This window comes from Panthera pardus, unplaced genomic scaffold, assembly GCF_024362965.1.
Source record: "Panthera pardus isolate Hobbes unplaced genomic scaffold, ASM2436296v1 HiC_scaffold_3, whole genome shotgun sequence".
NCBI classification, from domain to species: domain Eukaryota; kingdom Metazoa; phylum Chordata; class Mammalia; order Carnivora; family Felidae; genus Panthera; species Panthera pardus.
In genome coordinates, this window is record NW_026526876.1 from 21,311,191 (window position 1) to 21,319,928 (window position 8,738).

Below are 8,738 nucleotides of genomic sequence, written 5' to 3' on the forward strand. Positions count from 1 at the left end.
TTTACTTAATGTCACCCAAGGTCCCCCGCAAACACGGCTTGCACTCTGACCCCCCCTCCCCACTCCAGCCATTGTCTCCTGCTTACACGTTCTCTGACTAAGCCTTCCAACCCCCAGATGTGGCTGCTGGGATTACAAAAAGGCACACTTTTTGGCAACATACATCCAAAACCTTGAAGGTGTGTTTTAACCAAGTTCTTCCATTTCCAGGAATTCATCTTGAGGAAATAATCAGACAGCTGCACAAAGATGCGTGCCTAAGAGGTTTCTTTACAGCATGATTTGCAATTATAAAAAAATGAAAACAATGTTCAGTGTCCAATAATATCAATACAATGAAACACTAGGAAATCATTAAAAAATCATATGGATTTATTTACTGACATGGACACATAGTTCCAGAATTTTTCTAGGTTTTCTAAGTAAAAATGAAGGCATGTGGAGATAGAAATACATAATTAATACTTATTAATATATGATCTTTATAATTAATAATTATATGCACAAAGAACAACTCAACTGGACAAGGATGTGTATGTATCTATGTACATACATCCCGTTGCTGGAACTGAAATTAGTGATTTCTATTTTCTTTTTTTTTCTTTTTTTCAAGAGAAAGAGCACAAACCAAGCAGTGGAGGGAGAGAGAGAGAGAGAGAGAGAGAGAGAGAGGGAGAGAATCTTAAGCAGGCTCCGTACCCAGCTTAAAGCCCAATGTGGGGCTCGATCTCACGACCTTGAGATTATGACCTGAGCGGAACTCAAGAGTCAGTTGGATACTCAACCGACTGAGCCACCCAGGCACCGTTAGTTTTTTCTTTTTTTTTAATCAGTATTTAAACATTTTTATACAATAACCATGGACTAAATGCATAAAGTAATGAATAGTTAAATTTCCACCATGCTGAAGTAAAGCAATTTAAAAAATTCTTTTTTTTTAAGTTTATTCATTTATTATTTCTGAGAGACACGAGGGAGGGGCAGAGAGAGAAGGAGACATGGAATCCAAAGCAGGCTCCAGGCCCCAAGCTGTCAGCACGGAGCCTGACGTGGGGCTCGAACTCACCAACCTCGAGATCATGGCCTGAGCCGAGGTTGGATGCCCAACGGACTGAGCTACCCAGGCACCCCAATTAAAAAAAATTCTTAAAAGGAAAATGTCTTCCACTCTCTTGTTACCTTGTCTTTGTTAATCTCATCATTGTGCCTATCAGTCTTCAATTCCTCACGTTGCTGTAAAGTATTATCCATTTCCAAGTACAATTAAATGCGTTCTTCAAGGGAGAAGCCAAGGATCTGGGGTCAAAGGTCCAAGGTTAGTGTCCTCATTCTGCTCATCACTATCCCAAATTTCTTCCCCTGTAAAGGAGAGAGGGATAACAATATAGAACTCACAGACATGCCATGAGGATCAGACAATGTACAGGAAAAGCATTTCAAGAAGGACAAAGTTATCACGCAACAGTCAGGGAGTGTGGTTTGTTATTATTACTGACGCCCCTGGGTCTAAATCGGTGGACTGAATTGCCACACGAGGATTGGAGCCTTTTCAGCCTCAGCTTTGAGCCCAGTATGGACACAGCCCAAGTTGCATATTAGTTTGAGCCCTGGCCCCCAAGAGTTGGCTGTGTGGGGTGGAGGGGAGGGGTATGGTCCCTCCTCACACACCCCAGGACTTTCCGTCCCTTCCAATGTTTCCAAAGCGATGCTTAACTCTAGAAGTTATGGAGAAAATGCTGTGTCCTGGGCCAGTCTGTCTGGCACCCACCACGGGGATACTGGTGCAGCCTTGCCGTCTGTCTTCTTTCAGTCCCCTACTCAGGATCTGAGGAGGTGACCATTCCCAGGATCTGGGGGCTCTCAGTGCCACTGGCCATGTGGTTGAGAAGGAGGCCTCCGTTTCCCATCCTAGCCCTGGCTGGAGCACAGGCTGGGCTGCTGCTGTGTGTGTGTGTGTGTGTGTGTGTGTGCATATGTGTGTGTGTGTGTGTGTGTGTGTGTGTGTCCCTCACCTACTTTCAAGTCTCTGTCCACAAGAAGACTCGGCCTACTGCATGCTTTTTAAAGTGATCCAAGATGCAAAAAAACACCTACCCAGGCCCCTAACAGACCGAGTCGGAAGGAGAATTTGGGAGGAAGTAAGAAGGGTCCATGAGGATCCACGTCAAGCTTTGGGCAGCCAGTGATGTGGGCTTGGAGAGCAGAATCGGCCTGACCCACCTGGGCCTACTCATCTGCCTGTGGAGCAAGGGCCATCTGGAGAGGGTCCACGGGGCGTCTTGGAGGTGGACAGCAATCCAGGAGGAGGACTTGGAGACATGGAGGGGTGCAGGCGCTGGAGATCATTTGTCTTGGCGTCGTAGGGATGCTGTTTGGCCAGCCTGACTGAACCTGTCAACAGCTTGAAAGTGAGGTCAGCTGGGCGCTGGAGGCCTCATTAGCTATCTCCAGAGCTTGAATCTCAACCTCTTGAATCATCCATGATGAAACTCTTTATCAGCCGGGGAGGAGGCAGCCCCGGGGAATAACACTCCTGTATAAGGCTTGATTCTGAGCAAGGCTGCATCCGGAAGGACTGGCCAGGATGAGTTAGCCCCAGTACGCACTCCAAGATAACCAAACATGCTGACTTGCCCAAGGGAGTTATTCAGTATTCTCCATCTGGGATCAGGGGAATGCCGTTGTTCTTCTTCCAAAGCCAGGCTAACTTAACCCTTCGAGCCCCCGTCTTCGTCTTCCCTCCCTGCAAACTCCAGCCTCACTCAGGAGGGACGGAGAAAAACCACAGGGGCGGCTGGGGGCTGAGGCGTGGAAACAGCTCAACTTCTGCAGAAAGATTAGGAATCCTTGTGAGGCAGGGAGTGATAGGCCTGGGGGAGAATTAGTTTTGTCCCGGGGTTTCTGCTAAAAAGAGACAATTGCAATCCTCCCTCAACACAGTTGAGAGATAGGAGAGAAGGGGCATGTCCTGTGCCTCCCGCATCTCCAAATGCTTCAAGGCCTCCCCCTGCACGCCCCCCCCCCCACCCCGGGGAGGCTGTGAGCGACCCCATCCTGTGAGCGACAAAGAGGGACAGGCTGCCTGCACTGCTAATCCTGTAGGCTAGAATCATGAGGGAGGCTGGAATTTTTAGTACAGCCTTGAAAGAAACTATCAGCCCACCCCACCCCTGGGATGGGAATATGATAGGAGGCTAGCAAAATAAATAGAATCTGCGGTCCAAACTGACCAGGCAGAAATTGTTACTTGAACGGCAAAGAAAAACATGTGCCAGATATCCTTCCCAGGCGTTGTTTCCCCTCTTCTCTTCCTTGTGTCCTTTTATCAAAGTGTTTCTAGAAGAAGCCGTAGAGGGAGCAACTGGGTGAAGGCTGAAAGGGAGCGGGCCTGGAAAAAAAGCGTGAGGTTTGGGGGAGCTGGGCGAGGGAGCTTGGGGTCCTGCAGGACCCTCAGACTGGCATCCCCTTCCCCAGGAGGGGCATCCCTGACTAGGGAGTTGGCTGACACCCCCAGGGCTAGGACTGGCTGTTTGTCAGAAGTGTAGACATCTCCTTCAGACTGCCCAGGGACGCAGCACTAACAGAAAGGAAAAGTGGGCTGCATAAGGCTTCCCAAGGAATTTCAGTTGTTATTCAAGTGACTCGGGGGCACCTAGGTGTCTCAGTCAGTCAAGCGTCCGACTTTGGCTCAGGTCATGATCTCACGGTTCGTGAGTTTGAGCCCCGCATTGGGCTCTGTGCTGATAGCTCAAAGCCCAGAGCCTGCTTCTGATTCTGTGTCTCCCTCTCTCTCTCTGGCCCCCTCCTGCTCATGCTCTGTCTCTCTCTCTCTCTCTCAAAAATAAATAAACATTTTTAAAAAGATAAAATAAAATAAAGCGACTCAGTTTGCAGCCCCAGGGAGTTTTGAATTGTTCTCCTTTGAGCTTTAAGTCTGTTGTTCTTGTATCTTTTGTCCATAATGTTGCCATCAGCAGGGAACCAGAAAGATGGCTGAAGGCAGTCCCCGGCACCAAGCTCTTCTGTCCTGCCTCTTCCTGGGAGGTGGCCTCGCTGTAACCTCATGGGTGAAATTAACTTCACTGCAAAGTGATTCTGCACTTACGAGGTTGTTACACTGTTAGGCCAACCACAAAGGCCGAGCCGATCCCCTAAAGGGTGCGTTCACTCATTTCGGTGGCAACTTCTGTGTTGCTGGACATCTGGGCGAAGGGGGCTGCGCGGGAGCACCCTGGGTGGGTGGCCGGGGTTCGCGATCTCTGTGTGGGTCGCACCGGCACAAGGTGACCAGAGGAATGTGCTAGGACCCTTTCCACATGGAGACAGTCAGGAACTTCGGGGAGCATGCAAATCCTCTTAAATTGTCCCAGCACCTTCAACACAGCAGACAAGCTGCGGACGGAGACACGGCCAGGGGGCCTGGGAATGAGCTAGCTGTGAAGGTTCAGAAAAATAAGCTTTGTAATCTGGATGCTCGCTAAACTTCCTGTGTTTTCTTTGTTTATTTTCCTTTGGTGTTCTTTTCTCAGTTTCTCTGTGTGTCTCTATCTCCTCTTTGTGTCATTAACATTTCTGTCTTTCTGCGGGGCTAAGGGAAAGCAAGCGGGGCAGATGGCTGGCCACACTTGGGCTGGAACTCTGAAGACTGAACAGTAACTCGGTGCTGGACTGACATAGTCGTGGCTGCGAGAGTCAGAGGGAGAGGAGGGCAAGGGAAAGAGGAAACTCAGGAGAGGTCCTGGCTCTGCTTGGTCAGCACCCCCGCCCCACCTGGAGACTTGGCTTCCAGTTTTCAGGCCTTGGGGACTCTGTGTTTTATTTAAATAAGGGAAGCTGTTTCCCTTACCTCCTTTCAAAGATAAATAAATAAAAAGGCTGTCATATCATCTTACAGATGCTGCTACCAAAAACAAAGGTTTCAGAACTCTGGCCACTTTTTACAAAATTAAAACATCAGAAGACGGGAGGGAGGTACGAGGAAGGATTTTAGAGACAGAGAAGGCCAGTTACCTGGTTTATTTACGTCTTGTGTCATTTTCACTGCCACCACTAGTGACAATAGGGGCGTGCCATCACCGTCATTGCCACGGCGACAGGCACCATCGACACCATCGTCACCACCACCACTGTCACCACCACCACCACCACCACCATCAGCATCACCATCATCGATACGGCCACTGTCCCCACCGTCTTCCACTCTGTGGTTGCCCATTCACCAATCCACCATGACAACCACCACCCTTGCTGCCACTGCCACGCCCCCTCATTACTATCACCAGAGGCACCGCCAAGTAACTCTTCAAAACCCCAAAACGAGGGACTGTCACTCTTAGCCGAAATGACGCATTCCAGACTGGTGGACCAGCTGAGCCTACGGTTGCATTATTCCAGGTGATGGGACCAAGTAAGTACGTTCTAGAGGAATCCCCAGACGACTGGGCAACAGCAGAAGGTGATGGAAAGCTTCCGTGTCTGGAGCCCAAAGACTCGTGTTCTTGCCTTGGCTCCGCCTTTTACCAACCGTGACCTTGAGCAATCCCCAAAGTCTGACACATAAAATGGGGAACATCAATATCCATGGCCTTACAGATTTTAAAGGAGAAAACCCACGTAAAATGCTTTTCACGTTACTTAACCTACCAAGGTGCTAAAAATCCTTCCTTTTCTCCATCCCTCCATCCTCCTCCACCCTTTGTTCTTCCAATTCTTCCTTTTCCTATTATTCCCAGATTCGAGACCCGCATCCGTCCCCAAACCGCAGACTCAGGCAGAGAACCATGACTATAGGATAATAAGACGCATTCCGACACGTGAGCCTCGTATCTGCCCCCACCCTCCAATGTGCGTAGCACACTCTTCTTTTTCTCAAGAGGACCGAAACGCCTCCCAGTCCTTGGGCACCCGGCACGTGGAAGATGGGTGAGGACCGCGGCGGAAGCGTGGAGGGGGCGGTCCAGTCCCTGCACAGAAGGGGGTCAGGCTCTGTGCAAGGGCTAATTAAAAGGTTAGGCCCCGTTTCTCGTGTCCTCCAGGAGAGCTCGTAGGGCGAGCGGGGGGAAGGCCGAGGCTTCCTGAAGCAGTCTGCCAACTCTGAATTGCAGCTGCTTGCTGGAGAGCGGCTCCAGAGAGCTGTTTGCTTTGGCCAGATGCGCTACACGGAAACAGTAGTAGGACAATGTCGGGGGAGTGGCAGGGACCGGGGCAGAGGGGGCCCTGTGCATTTTCAACAGGGAGGAGAGTTTTCCTTCCAGGTGCTGTCTGTCGGGCCTCGGGCTGCCTCGAGGAGCCAGTTGTGACTTGGGTTCGAGAGGCCGACCTGCGGGGACATCCAAGACGCTGGGGCTGAGCGTGGCGGGAGGAACAGCTGTGCCTGTTCGTGCACAAGTGGGCAGTGGGCCGAACGCAAGTTAAGCAAGGGGTCCACGGAGAGCCACACTTTGGCTTTTTTCTTTTCTTCTTCTTCTCCTTTTTTTTTTCTGCCTGGTCTCCATTTGGGCTGAGTTTTCATGGGATAGTGAAAAGTCTGTGGCTCGTGGACATATGCGACCCAGAGAGGACACAACCTGAAAGCAGAGGAGGGGGGCATCCTGGCTGGGAGGTGGCGCTGGTGAGTGTGGCCCAAGCAACATGAGCTTCCAGATCTCACTCTTGCCGTTTTTCACTTTCTTTGCGGTAACACATGAGATCCCTTGCAGACCACGTGCCCTCACAGTGTTTGTGTTTCACACGCATATTCTCATTCAGCCTTTTCTCTTTAAATAACTTTTTTAGGTTTATTTATTTTTGAGAGACACAGAGAGCATGAGCTGGGGAGGGGTAAAGAGAGACAGAGAGAGAGAGAGGATCCAAAGCGGGCTCGGCACTGACAGCACAGAGCCCAATGCGAGGCTTGAGCTCACAAACCGGGAGATGGTGGCCTGAGCAGAAGGCAGGCGCTTAACCGACTGAACCCCCCAGGGGCCCCTCTCATTCCATCCTTTAAAAATAAACAGGGACCGTAGCCTGAAGCTCAAGCTGTTCAGAGAGGACGGGGTCCTGCAGCTAATGAGGTGTGGGTCAAGTCGTGTCCGCCTGTAAGCCTGTGTGCTCAGTAGTCCTGTCACGGGCACCAGGTAGTAATGACCGCTTTGCAGCAAGTTGTACAGCTTCACCAAGGACAATGCGGGGATGGGACCGATGCGGGGTTGAAGGCATCATGCGTGATACTGCAAAGAGCCAAAGTCACGGTGAAGCCGAATGAAAGCTGGCTGGCAGCCTCTCCTGATCGGGGGAGAAGGTCGCCGGTCCTCCCGTGTCTTGGAGAAGCAGCCTCTCTGCGAGCCAGCTGTGATCTGCCAGAGTAATCGGAAGCCTTTCCACATGGCTGGGGCTGAAGGGAAGAGAGGACTAAGCCCGGTGACAGAGGACAACCCTACGCCTACAATTCCTTGAGCAGAATTGCTAAGACCTACCCGAGTCTCACGCTTCAGCGTGGGGAGCATCTCTGAGAGGCAAGACTCTTCCGTGGGAGCCAAAAACGGCAGAAACCCCAGTGGAGCTTCCAGGCCCCCCAGACTGTGAATGTTCCTTCCCTTGATAGAGCCCAATAGACTGTTCCCGGCCCCTTGGTCATGTACCTTGTTGCCCTCTGGGGCAAATAAATATCCAGGAAGGATTTTTCTGCTTATCCTGCTCTCAGAAGAATTCAAAACAGCTGGGAGAAGCAGCCACATTTGGCTGCTGGGATTGTCCGGGGGCCTCAGAACGAGTGGAGGCAGAGTTAGACAAAGGATTGCTACCCCATCATTTAAGGAGAACCCCAAGTGAGTTTGCAGCCTCCTAGCTTCCGGGCACCGTAGTGGGTCCCTTCTGCCTCCCCAGCCTCCAGCTGGTCACCACAGAAGACCTGATCACCCCCACCCTCTGTCCATGGAGGAAGTTTGAACTCGCAGGCTCCAGCCCAGAGCCTGACCCTGGCCTGCCGCACGCCTGTGATCTTCTCCTCCCCCTCCTTCCTCTGGTCCGACTTTCTCCATGTCCCAAGGAGGGGGTTCCAACACTAAGAGGCTAACACACCCTTGGCAAGTGCAGGGAAGAGGGAAATGTGTTTGACACATGCTCACCCAGAGTGCACGGGAGAGCTCCCAGCAGGATACAATTAATGATCAAGGAGAAGGAGGGGGTTGCAACAATATGTTTTTTTTTTTTTCCTCCTCCCCCTGTCCCTAGTTCCTGGGCTTCCGCAACATTTCATGGTGGAGAGAAGAGCATCCCAAAAATCTGTAAATAAATCAGCAGGGCACATTGGCCTCTGGAGTAAACTGAAGGGGGCTTAAAGGTATGTTGTTTATCCTGCAGTGGAAATTCAAGGGTTTCAGAAGAAAACTAGGTTTTAAACCAGAAACCAGCTAAAAGGCATTGGGAAATTTTCCTCAACCTTTTGAGCCTCTGGGTTAATTTTGGGAAAAAAAAAAAAGGGAAAAAATACAGAAGGGAAGCAGGAAAACTAAAGTTATCAAAATTGATTAAATTTAGGCTAAGTAATCCATGAGCATCAGAGTCTGATAGGAGATCGACATCGAAAATGGGAACAGAACTTTCTGTTTCCCATCTTTACAAGCTGAGTTTGGTTCTTGGATGTCTCAAGACCATAGGAAGCCCAAATCATACTCCCTATGAGAAAATCTAATTCGCAGTCTCCAAACCACCAAGCGTTTCCTTAAGCCGTAAGTGATAATGAGATAGACTTATTGATC

The 8,738-nt window shown here is 50.3% G+C and overlaps 2 long non-coding RNA genes across 2 annotated transcripts; one reads left to right on the forward strand and one right to left on the reverse strand.

The window, feature by feature from the left end:
* Positions 1–351: 351 nt before the first annotated feature.
* On the reverse strand, positions 352–2,187 carry LOC128774189 (uncharacterized). Its single transcript, XR_008418640.1, has 2 exons — positions 2,095–2,187; positions 352–1,359 (listed from the first exon to the last, which is right to left on the reverse strand). It is a non-coding gene; the product is annotated as an uncharacterized LOC128774189 (long non-coding RNA).
* Positions 2,188–2,907: 720 nt separating this feature from the next.
* On the forward strand, positions 2,908–7,669 carry LOC128774190 (uncharacterized). Its single transcript, XR_008418641.1, has 2 exons — positions 2,908–5,407; positions 5,733–7,669. It is a non-coding gene; the product is annotated as an uncharacterized LOC128774190 (long non-coding RNA).
* Positions 7,670–8,738: the final 1,069 nt, after the last annotated feature.